General features: G+C 31.5%; 1 long non-coding RNA gene across 1 annotated transcript; it reads left to right on the top strand.

The window, feature by feature from the left end:
- The first annotated feature begins 621 nt into the window (after positions 1–621).
- Positions 622–1,103, top strand: LOC129297964 (uncharacterized). The gene is made up of 3 exons (XR_008590285.1): positions 622–697; positions 795–896; positions 979–1,103. It is a non-coding gene; the product is annotated as an uncharacterized LOC129297964 (long non-coding RNA).
- The last annotated feature ends 11,794 nt before the right edge of the window (positions 1,104–12,897 follow it).

The following is a 12,897-nucleotide window of genomic DNA, read 5'->3' as shown; positions in this document are numbered from 1 at the left end:
ATTTAGCCATGCATGGGCTACCACTACTTTATGTAACTTATATATAAGGTATGTTTCTAAAACCTTACATTAGATATTTACCAATATCTATATCTTAATCATTTATTGATCAATTTATGTTGACATTATTTAAGAAACCTGTTTTTTTACATGCTTGCTGGGAGAGATGTAGCAAAGAGGGTTATACTTGTCAGTCCCTACTCGATCTCTCCTTATGGCCACAAGACAATGAGTCCTAAGTAAGGATTAGAAATAGCTCAGATGCTTTCTAGATACTTCAAGTAATATAGCGCTAATAAGAACAAATATTCATGGCATCTTATTGTGATGGGTAAATCATTTAATGATACTTTGCTTTATTCAAAATTAAATTATGACACTTCCTAATTGTAATCATTATCATAGGGGGCATTGGATGATACTTGTGATCAATCCAACTATAGGGAGATTATGGTATCTCGACCCTATTAGAGGTGGTGATCCTACCAACAAACTGCATATAGTAGAGATGATTGATTAGTAAGTTTACTAAGTTTTGTGCATATATATATATATATATATATGTAATTCGTTCTTAACTTTTCTATTGCATGTTAGAGCCATTGTCATGTACTGCACTAAGGTCAATCAACAATCTCGACAACTAATAATGGGTAGTGGTCGCCTTGATAAAGCAATATCATGGACAATTATTAAGGTATATGTATTTATCATTAATTATGTGTTTACAACATAAATATAAGTCATGTCATGTCCTTAACTGATCAGATTTTTTATCTAATGTGTGATCGTAGTGCCTGGAATAACATGACAAAGCTAGGGATTATGGGTACACTATCATGAGATATATGAAGGACATAATTCAACATGCTCCTGTCGGGACTCTTCCAGAAAATGTATATATGTTGTTGACATTCTCTTCATTATTTAATATTTTTAGTAATTAACATGACTTTAGTTTGTTGTTTTTGCAATTAGTACTACGAGGACGCATATTGCGACACATTTACTAAGGCTCAAATGGAAGAAGTCCTTGAAGAGCTAGCATGTGGCATTTTTCAAGCGTGGTTTAGCTATAACAACTAGCAACAGTAAAGAAATAGATGATGTTGGTATATATTTAAATTTGACATAGATATAGTTATACCTACTTGGTCAATTTTTTGAGATATGAAGCTTTATTTTGGCCACTTATAGGTTTAATTTAAGCTAGTTCAAATTGTATATAGCTTATGTAGTTATGCACCATATAAATTTTATCATTTTATGTATAGGATAATATTATTGGCTATTGAAATTTTGTTATGGGTGTGTTGTATACTGTATTTGTAAATATTCAATGTAGGGGTTGTTAGAAATGTAAAGGATGAATAATAAAAATGTAACCTAAAATATTCAATGGTTAAATTTTATAACCATTGAATATATTAATAATATCCAACGGTTTTCTGAAAAATCGTTGCATATTCTGGCCATATATTCAACGATTAATATTTTAACCGTTGAATATATAAGTATATGCAACGGTTTTTTATTTAAACCGTTGCATATTCTCTATTAGTTTTTTTAAAAAAATGTCTCACGGCCATATATTCAATGGTTTTGAAGAATAAATCGTTGAATAAAAGTTTAGAATATATTCAGCGCCTGATTACTCAACAATTCATAACCATTGAATATCATTTAAAATGACCGTTGAATATTGCCATTTTTGCAGTAGTGACAATTGAATTTGATAATCAAGAACAACATAGAGTTAGACCTGTTGGAGAGAAGAAACCACCTATTTGGTCTAAAGATTATGTTTATTTGCCTATGATACATATAATATTAAGTCCCCTACAATGGCAAGTTTCTTATAAATTTGTTTCTACATCTTATAAATGCTTTTTCTCTTCCATTGATTCTGATATAGAGCTAGGAACTATGAACAGGCTACTAAGCATACTAAGTGGGTTAAGTCTATAAATGTTGAACTCAAAGCATTTGAAGATAATGAGACCTGAAAAATAGTTGACTTCTAAAGGGAAAGAAACCAATAGGTTGTAGATGGGTGTACAAAATTAAATGTAAGGTTGATGGCGGTGTTGAGTGATATAAGGCTAGGTTGGTAACAAAGGGTTACTGTTAAAGAGAAAGGGTAGACTATTAGAAAACCTTTTCCCTTATTATAAAGATGGTCACTATTAGATCTATTCTATCCTTAGCTACCCAACAAAAGTAGATTTTGCACTAGATGGATGTCTATAATGCATTTTTGCAAGGAGGCTTGAATGAGGAAGTTTATATGACTATACCTTAGGGTCTTCTTGGAAAGGGGGAGAGTAAAATTAAAGTTTGTAAATTCAATAAGTCCTTGTATGGCCTAAAACAAGTTTCATAATAGTGGAATTATAAGTTAACTCAAACCTTAAAAGAATGGGGTTTTAGTCAAAGCATGAATGATTACTCATTGTTTGTTGAGCATTTTCATGATGGTGTGGTTTTAATTCTCATCTATGTGGATGACTTATTAATCATTAGTAGCTCTAAAAATGGAATTACATAGACCAACAATTTTTTGTATAGCAAGTTTAAAATAAAAGACCTTAGCTCGTTAAAATATTTCTTGGGAATTAAGGTGACAAGATCCTATAAGGGTATTGTCATGAATTAAAGAAAATATGTGTTGAATTTATTGTTTGAAATGGGGATGAGTGGTTGCAAACCATTTTTGATTCCTATGGCACAAAATTTAACATTGACAACCTATAAGAAGGAAAGAAATAAGAGAGAGGAATGGTTGAAGGACTTAGGAGAATATAGAAGATGTATTAGTAAGTTAATATATTTGATAATAACATGTCTTGACATTTCCTTTTCTGTGCAGTACTTGAGTTAGTTTATGCAATCCTTATGAAAATACACATGGCAGAAACAAAGAATGTGCTGAGGCACTTAAAGAATAATCCAGGCTTAGGAATACTCTTGAGTTCTAAAGTAGTTTAAAGTTGACATGATTCTGTGACTTAGATTGGGCAGTGTGTAATACTACAAGAAGATCGGTCTCTAGTTATTTATTAAAACTAGGAGACTCCTTAATCTCCTAGAAAACAAAGAAGCTAAGTACTATATATAAATCATCAGCTGAGGTTGAGTACAAGGCTTTGAGTGTTGGGACTGACGAAGGATTTAGGATTGCATGGTCTAGCCCTGTGCAAGTTTTTTGTGACAGTAGGGTAGCAATTCACATAGCCAACAATCTTATATTTCATGAGAAAACTAAGCACATAGAGATAGATTGCCACTTTGTAAGGGAAAAATTACAATAAAGAAAGATTTTTTGTGTCATGTACATTCTGTAGATTAGGAGGCAGATGTGTTGACTAAATCTTCAAGCAAAAAATCTCATTATAGGTTTCTCTACAAGTTGAAAACTATTGATTTGCATAATTCCAACTTGAGGGGGAGTATTGAGAATAAATAATGTTTTTTAGTTAGTTAGTTTCAGTAATGTTGTTTATTGTTTGTCGTGCCGTTTTAGTTACTTTTGTGGTATATAAATAGTCTTGTTTGGACCCTTATTTCATTAATGAAAGTCATTATTTTTGGCTTAGCATTCAGTTATAATCTGTACATTTTGACAGATTACCTATTTCATTAGAAAGAATCCCTTGAACTCATAAATTTTAGTTCTTTTATAAACTTCTCGATGTAGGACACATGACAATGTATATATCTCTTTTATAATATATAGACTAAATCAATGCATTTGTTTTGTGTACTTTGAATTTACCTTAGAGTATGTCTTTTTATATCACTGATGAATTTGAGTTGTAACTAAAAGGTGGAGCAGTTAATAAGAGAATAAAATATGGTGGATGTGTTTGTTGTGATAGAAATTACTGCAACTTTCTCAGAGGAAGAGCTAAACTTCTTGAAAAGAATATGTTAGCTTTCTCTCTATCTTTTCCTATCTATATGTATTCTATCATGTCCAAAATGACTCACTTCAATAAAATCAAATGTTTGAGATAGTGATTGTCCTAAGGAGATTAAAGAAGCAACTTCAAGCTTGATCTTTGTATCTACTAGATGTGGAGAATTTCCAAAGCTTTAAAAGATTAGAGAGATTTTCACTTTCAGATATGGGGAAGGATTCGCTGCTCATGATGTGAAATTGCACCAAATAATAGAGTGAACTCAAAGTTTCTAAAATTGACCAATGTGGTAAAAAAAATCACAAAAAGAAAAAATGTCATTGTTGTGAACAAAATATAGAGAGAATTAACAGTCTACACTAGATTCAACTCTCTGACATCTATGAATTGGATTTCTCTGTTATAAAATTACAAAACAAATTGAGTGGTAAGTATGAGGAAGAAGAGCATCAGAGGAAGAAAACTAGCAATGGCACGGCCAATTATGTACAGATCTCAGCTTGAACATGAATCATATTAGACAATGAAATTTTGTGGAGTATTAACAATGGTTTTAGTCTTTAAGAATTAATGGAGGAAATTGCATTTTACTTTCATAATTAAAACCTAATGAGGTTTACAGCCTTAAAATTAAAGTCTTTACTCCTACAATCAAAACCAAACCCCAAGCATGATGTTTGAGGAAGCAGTACATATTTTGAACATTAAGGTTCCAAAGAATAATCAAGTTATGTGAAAAATTAACAAGACAAACTAACCCTCAAATTAGTTTAATTTTTATTAATCTAGTCACTTGTGCTGTGTTTTTTTCTTTTATTTTTAAATTTTTGAGTTTTTTCTACATAAATAATTACACCTTTGTTTAATTAATATACATGGTTACCATTAATATTTAGTTATCCATATTAGCATATTTATTTAAACAATATGGACCAAATAAAAACTAAAGCAAACTTAAAGGATCAAATTGATAAAAATTAAATTTGAAAGACTAAATTAATAATGAAGGCAAACTTAAAGGACAAAAAGTTTCAATTTTCCAAAAATAATGAATATTCTATAATATTAAATGACTATAATTCATTATAAAGTGTAATGACCATAAATTTTAAATTAAGTTAAATTAATTTTTCTCTTTCAATTAAAATTTTATTTAAATTAGTTTTATATAAGGGTGGTGGTTTGTAGTAGTTTATGCTAGCAATTTTTTTAAAATTAAAAATTTAAAGTAAAAGTTTGATTTTATTTTATTTTTTATTTATTATAAGAAGATTTTGTGCCTTTGTTGTACTTTTTTTGGGCCTTTCTTGTAATTTTCACAAACATTTCTTTGATCAGATTTTATTTCTTTGCCCGAAAGAAAAATGGAGCATTCCCATCTTTCACTTCACCGCCATTACTCTCCTCTGGTTCTTCATCATCGGTCCTATTCTCTGGCTTTTCTCGTTGATTTCCTTTGCTTGCTGTTAACCTGTGCCTCTTCGCTACAATCGGATTCTCCGCCGTTGTCGTTGGCTGCTGGAAATGGCTGGACGTCCCTGTCTGTGCATAGCAAGCTCAAATCATTCTTCTTTTTTTTCTGGTCTGTAATTTCTGTTTCTCATCCTCGTTGAGCAGCTGGATTGAAACTCCCCTTCTCTTCTTCAGTGTGGTTCGTGAGTTGAACGGTGGCAGCCCCACCGCATTTTGGTGGGAGGTAAAACAATGATTCTTCCTTCTTCTCCTTCGGTTTCAATTCCAACATGGATCCTCCTTCTTTCCCTCACTGAAGAAATGCGTCCCTGTTTCTTTGAGTTGCTGTCATAATTTTTTTTTTTTGAATTTGAGTTGTAATTTCTGTTGAGGCTATGCATGATTTTGGTTGATGATGAGCTGAATGTTGATAATAAGGTAATGTTGGAAGTTGATTAAATGGTTGAATGATTATTATGAACTTAATTTGGATGCATTTAAGATATTTATAGAAATGTTTGAGAGAAAATTTTTTATGGAAACAATGTTGTTAAATTGGTATAATATAACTTGGAGAAATATATAAGTGAGAAGTGTCTTGATCTATTAATTAAAATTTGAAAATATCAAATTAGGAGCAAGGATTACATAGAATGTTTGTATAATATTTTATTAAGTTTAAAGAAAGTATAAAAATAGTTGATATAATTTATTATGATTTATGATTGAAGACAGATTATAAGAAGGTATAAGGATGAATAATGATGTGTCAAATAGTTTATTTGACTCAAGTATATTTGAATTGTTAAAATATTCAAAGGAGTAATTTGGTTGAATTAAAATGATTAATTTCTATATAGAAGTTTTGTGAAGTACATGTGTGATTGTTTGCGTCTATTGATAATGTGGTGTTAAGTTTGAGAAGTATAGGAGAAGAATTTGATAGAATGTAAGTGTTCACTTTTCATATTATTATTTTTGAAGGAACATGTATAAGTAGTGAGTTGAGTCATTCAATTGGAATCCTAAAATATTTAAAGTAGATTATGATGTTAAAGTAAATGATGGTTGTGGCATTTCATTAAGTTTTACGAAGGTATAAAAAGAGAAGTGGAATATTTTCTCTTGTTTTAGTTAGGTTGCTTATAAGTTAGTTAATTGCTAATGAGTTTATGGATTGTATATTTTAGGTTATAATGTTGTTTGGGAATTGAATTTGAATATTCACCAAATGTTGGAAAACTATTTGATAAATGACTTTAAAATTGTGATTGTTGTTAGGAAATTAAGAGCATCACTATAATTAAAGGGAAAAGTAAAAGAAGCCAATTATAAAATTTTAAAAAACTTTTAGGTGAGTGGGTAGCGCTCTAAATAAATTTTTAATAAAGTGTTTATAAATTTCTTTATTTAAATTTTACTATTACTCCTTTATAAATTGTAAAAATGTAATTGTTAATCTTATTTTCTAATAATTGTCTTATTAACAAAAATGTCTTGATTTTACTAATGATTTATATATGATAAATGATTTTATTTTTCAAAAAAGCAATTTAATTACTGAATTCTATGTTCATATAAAATTTTTAATGCAATGATTCATGTATGGAGGAAATAATAATAAATTTGGACAATGCAAAATGATGATTGAATAGTATTTGAAAGAGAAAATTTTGAAATTATTTTCTCGCTTCATACATGCTTGCTTTTATTAAAGAAGACTAAGTTCAGAAAGCTAGATGCTAATGGCAGTCCCATTAGCCTTTGGCACACTATGGTACGCCTAACTAATAGGATGCTTATAGGAGGTGCTAGCCTCGTATGATGGCCAATGCACGTGGGGAATAGAGGGACAGCTGTTCGTGAGCATTTTATTCATGCTTGTTTTCATGGGCTTCATGCTTAGGCTTGATTCATGACTTTCAGCCACACTTGACTAGTTACTTATCCTCGTAGACTGTGTGTCCACGCTTGATTGGTTATTTACCCTCATGGACTATGTGTCAATGCTTGTTATTTGTTCTGATAAAGTCCTCCTAAATTTAAGTTAAAATTAATCATTTCTCTATTAATTCGCTGAAAGTATTTTATCGAATTGCACTATTATTTAGATTTTTTTATATTTTATGAATAGTATAAATTTTAATATAAAGTCATCCTATATTGTTAGGCTTAGGAGGAGCGAGTCTGAGAGCTCCATTAATATGGCATTGAAGAGGTTCACGAGATTAAATCCTCTATTTTCTAAGGTTTCAATGGAGGACCGAGTAGCAAAGAAATGTATTGACAGGCTTGAGATCATCTTCTTAGTCATGTCCTCTATGACTAAGTAAAGGGTTCTTCTTGCCACATTCATGCTTGAAGATGCAACAAAATAGTGATAGGAAAGTGTAAGTCCAGTGAATGGCTCACAGCTGATATGGAAAGAGTTTAAGAGGCTATTCTTTGCCTATTATTTCCAACCCTTATTCAGAGTGAGAAGGAGTCTAAGTTCCACAAGCTCCAGTAGGGAAACATGAATAAAGAGGAATTCATAGGTAAGTTCAACAAGCTATCAAAGTACTCCACTTACCTGAGTCACCACGACAATGAATATTGAAAGGTCGAGCAGTTTCTTGATAAGACAAGGCCCGAGTTCAATCAATAATTAGATACTTTTTATATTACCTCCTTGAGATAACTTGCAACAAGTTCAGAGCTATTGCTAGAAGGAGTAGAGAGGAGAAGAAAAGAAGTGAGATAGTTAAGGGAGATTCTTTTCATACAAAGGCCCTACAGGTAGAGTGAGTAAGAAGTCAAGTTTTACCCTGAGTACTTCTAGGAGATTCAGTATTGGGGAAAGCAAGAAGAAGAACTTTCAGAAGGGGTCCTAATTGAAGGGATCCAACTGGAAGAGTAATGCCTTAAGCAGTGTGGGTGGAGTTAGAAATAAAATATCCCAGTAGAGATCTATGACTCCATGTGAGACTATACCAGTGAGAGCTCGGAGTGCAACAAATGAAAGAGACACTATCAGGGAAAATGTTGGACTTGCTACAGGTTCCATAAGGTTGGGCATATAGCCAAGTATTGTCTAAAGAACATTCTTGCCCTAAACCAGAGATCAGCCATCCTAGGGCGAGTCTTTGCCATGACCAGAGAAGAGGTTGAAGTTTTATTGAAGCTAATTAGAGATAAAATCTCACTTTATGGTAACTAGATAGATACCTTATTTGATTCCAGTGCCACACACTCTTTTATATCTAATGAGTATGCAAAAAGACTAAAATTGCATGTGCTTGAAATGCTATTTTTTATGAATGTGTTTACATCAGCTAATGTAACTGTGAGAACCAGTCAGGCTTGTCTGGAACTAGAGTGAAAGTTTGGCGATAGAGTTACTATTATTGACTTAATCTGCTTATTTTTAAGTAGCATTGATGTGATAATAAGAATGGATTAGTTGTCTGTTAACGGCATAACACTTGACTATAGAAAGATAGTCTTACTACCCATTTATACAATGGTGACTGTTGCCCCTAAACCTAAAAAGTCTTTACTAGTGGTGGATTGTGAAACTCCTAAGTTCTTGTCAGCCATATAAGTGGAGAAATATGTGAAAGAGGGTTGCCAAGCATTCACAATCTATTTCTCTACACATGAAGTATATGATGGCGACATTAACAAAATTAAAGTGAATGAATTTTCAAAAGTATTTGCTGATGAAATTTCAGGTTTGCTGCCTCTACACAAGAAGTGTATGATAGTGACATTAACAGAATTAAAGTGAATGAATTTTCAAAAGTATTTGTTGATGAAATGTCAGGTTTGCCACCAGAGAGAGATTGAATTTTCTATTGACTCGGTACCTGGTATCGAGCCAATCTCCAAGGCTCCGTATTGTATGGCTCCTACAAAATTGGGAGAATTGAAAAAGTAATTAAAGGAGTTGTTAGAGAAAGGATTCATCTGGCTGAGTGTATCGCCGTGGGGATTGCCAATGTTGTTTATAAAGAAGAAAGAAGAAAGAATGAGGTTGTGTATCGACTACAGGAAACTTAATAAAGTTACTATGAAGAATAAATATTTGTTGCCATGGATTGATGACCTACTCAATCAACTTACTAAAGCTGCTATTTTATTTAAAATTGATCTAAGATTTAGATACCATCAATTGAGGGTTAAAGCAGATGACGTGCCTAAAACCACTTTCAGAAGAAGATATAGGCATTATGAGTTCTTGGTAATGCCCTTTAGTTTGACGAATACTCCTGCGATCTTCATAGACTATATTAACAGGATCTTCTGACCCTACTTAGACAAATTTGTAGTGATTTTCATTGATGACATCTTGATATGTTTCAGAGATAAGGAAGAGCATACAAAACACTTGAGAGTAGTATTGTAAGTGTTGAAAGAGCACAAATTGTATGCCAAGTTGAACAAGTACGAGTTTTGGCTATGTGAGGTCAAATTTCTAAGTCATGTTGTTCTACTGATGGCATAGCAATAGATCTACATAAGGTTAATGCAGTACTACAATGAGAGAGACTAACTTGATAACTGAGAGAAGATGTTTTTTGGTTTAGATTATTATCGAAGGTTCATCTAAGGGTTATCTCAAATTGCTTCTACTTTGACTAAATTGATGAAGAAGGATTAACCTTTCGTCTGGACCAAGAAGTGTGAAGAGGCATTCCAAACTTTGAAAGAAAAATTATTTATTGCAATAATGTTAACCATCCCAGATCCTAAATGGCCATATGTGGTCTATATAAATGTGTCACTTAAGGGACTTAGACGTGTGCTAATACTAGATGACATAGTTGTGGCCTATGTGTCTAGACAACTGAGACCGCATGGGGAGAACTACCTAACTCATGATCTTAAACTAATAGCTATATTATTTTCTTTAAAGATATGGAGGCATTACCTTTATAGTTCACAATTTGAAGTGTTTAGTGACCATAAAAGTCTTAAGTACTTGATTAACTAGAAGGAATTGAATATGTGACAGCAAAAATGGATGGAATTTTTGAAAGATTATAATTTTAAACTAAAGTACCATCCACAAAAGGTCAATTTAATAGATGATGCCTTAAGTCGTTAGACCATCCATGTGGCATGGATGATGATTTATGAGTATAAGTTGCTGGAGAATTTCTTGAGTGAATATCAAAACAGCCTAAATCTTACTGTGTACAACTTGAATGCAATGGTAATCACCTAATGAATTTTGGAAAGAATTGAGAAAAGCTCAATTTAAAGATAAGTATCTTTTGGGGATTAGAGATGAAATTAAGGCAACAAGACTAAATATTTTAGGTTTAATGATGATGGATTTGTGTTGTATAAAGATCGAGTGTGTGTACCAGATATATGGAGATTAGAGAGACCATTCTAGTAGAAGCTCACCAGAGTAAATTCATGATTCGCCTGGGTGCCACAAAAATGTATCAAGACATGAAGAGTCAGTGGTAGTGGCCTGGTATGAAAAGAGATGTGACTGGGTACGTCTCACAATGCTTGACTTATCAGAAGGTGAAAATTGAACATTAGAGATCTCCAGGGTTATTGCAACCACTAGAAATTCTAATATGGAAATGTGATTGATGCACACAATTGTGTAATAGATTCCGCAAGTATACGGATCATAAAAATAGTATGTGATAAATCAATATCAATCTCACAGAGAATCAAATTAATTGATAATTAGGCAATAAATTCTCCATTTTTATTTAAGTCAAGCAAGACAAGGTTTGGATTTGATATTTCAAAATAAGAATTTGAAATTATATCAATGTATTAAAATTAAAATCCCAACAACTATAAATAATTAATGCAACATAGTGTGGCTAATCTTTTTTTCAATTCATAGAGCATGTAATTACCCAAATAAATTCACTTAATATTAATTTGTTAATCTAGAGTATTAATAGAAATAATTATCCCTTGATTAATTACACCCTTCTCTTGAATTAATATGCTATTCCTAACACAATTACCTAAGAGGCAAATATGCATAAATCTACTATAATGTGATTATATAGGTTCAATAGTTATATTCCTATCCTATTGGCAAATTAGAATAAATTCTAATCCCACATTACTCAATCTAATAGTCAAATTTAAATTTTTATCTTTCAAAGCAAAACATAAACCCCCAAATTCATGCTCAATGGTAATCAAGCATTAAGTAGATAAATAAGCATAAGATTAAGTAAATAAAATTAATATTAAGCTCAAATAAATGGTTCAAACATGCTCTAATTCAAAAATTAGCTAATAACTACCGTGGATGAAGAGAAAATCAACCACACATGGCTTCCATGATAGCAAAATCAATAATATTTACAGTAAAGTAAAGAGAAGAAGGAGCTTAATTGGAGCAATCTTAAGTGAAACCCTTGATTTTTTCACTAAGCCTAAGCTTTTCCAACCCTTCTTTAGCTCCTTTTGCTTTTCTTGGATGTTCTGTAGCTGCTGGAGGTAAAGAATGCCCAAAAATGAGGTGCCCAAGCTCTAAAAATTCACTGACAGTCAAAATTGTGCGTTTTACTAAAATTGCATGTTGCTACAGCGAAACGCGTTTTCGCTGCAGCAAACATAACCTGGTTAGATTTTTTTTTTAGATTTAATTTCTTTGATTTAGGCTCTAAAATTTTCTTCTTTAGGCCCATATATTGAGCCTACCTAGATACATAAAACCTAAAATTAATGCTAGAATTGGTCCACTAACTTCTAACACATTTTCAAGCCCATTTTCACATATATTAATCCACTTAATCATATTTTTTCTAAAAAATTCAAATAAATGACTTCCAATTAGATTAAAAATACCAATATATTCAATAAACTGTTAGAAATCATCAAACCCCCATACTTGAATGTTTGCTTCTCCTCAAGCAAAAGAAAATAAGTATACAAAAATGGCAAAAGAAAATATGAATATTTCAAGGTCAAATGCAATTCAAACTTTCAAGAACTCAATTTAATTAGAAATCTTTCCTCCCTTTCAAAAATAATAGTAGCAAGGTACTTAATTAAGCAAAAATAAATTTCAATAGATTATCCCTCACCAGTCAAGTATTTATACTCCACACTTAAGGTATCTAAGGATTGTGTTTCACTCAGTTCCACCTATTGTAATCCATCTACCATAGGCTTGTTTCTCTTCTTAATCTCTACTAAATTATGCCATTACATACGCAAATCAAAAGGATTTTTAAAAGGTTGTAATGTTTTAGGTAGGATAATGAAATGAAATTATTCAATGAGTCAAAATTGATACTGTAATTAGTGATAAGCATATTAAATGAGAATCAAAAAAATTGAAGAATAAACCACAACTATTTACAAGAGGTATCAATGAAGATCAACAATTTTTTTACTTAATTTTTTTTGTATTATTCATCATTTTTTTAAAACTTTCAATATTCTTTTCTCTTCTTTCTTCATATTCTCTTCTTTTGTTTCATCTTTCTTTTTCTTTTGAACCACTTATGAAACCTCAATTGAATTCTAAGTCCTTCATTTTTTTATGGAT

Source organism: Prosopis cineraria, unplaced genomic scaffold (genome assembly GCF_029017545.1).
Source record: "Prosopis cineraria cultivar Desert tree isolate PC_DT_omini unplaced genomic scaffold, ASM2901754v1 PC668, whole genome shotgun sequence".
Lineage (NCBI taxonomy): Eukaryota > Viridiplantae > Streptophyta > Magnoliopsida > Fabales > Fabaceae > Prosopis > Prosopis cineraria.
Note: the sequence above shows the minus strand (reverse complement) of the source record. Positions and strands in the feature narration are given on the sequence as shown.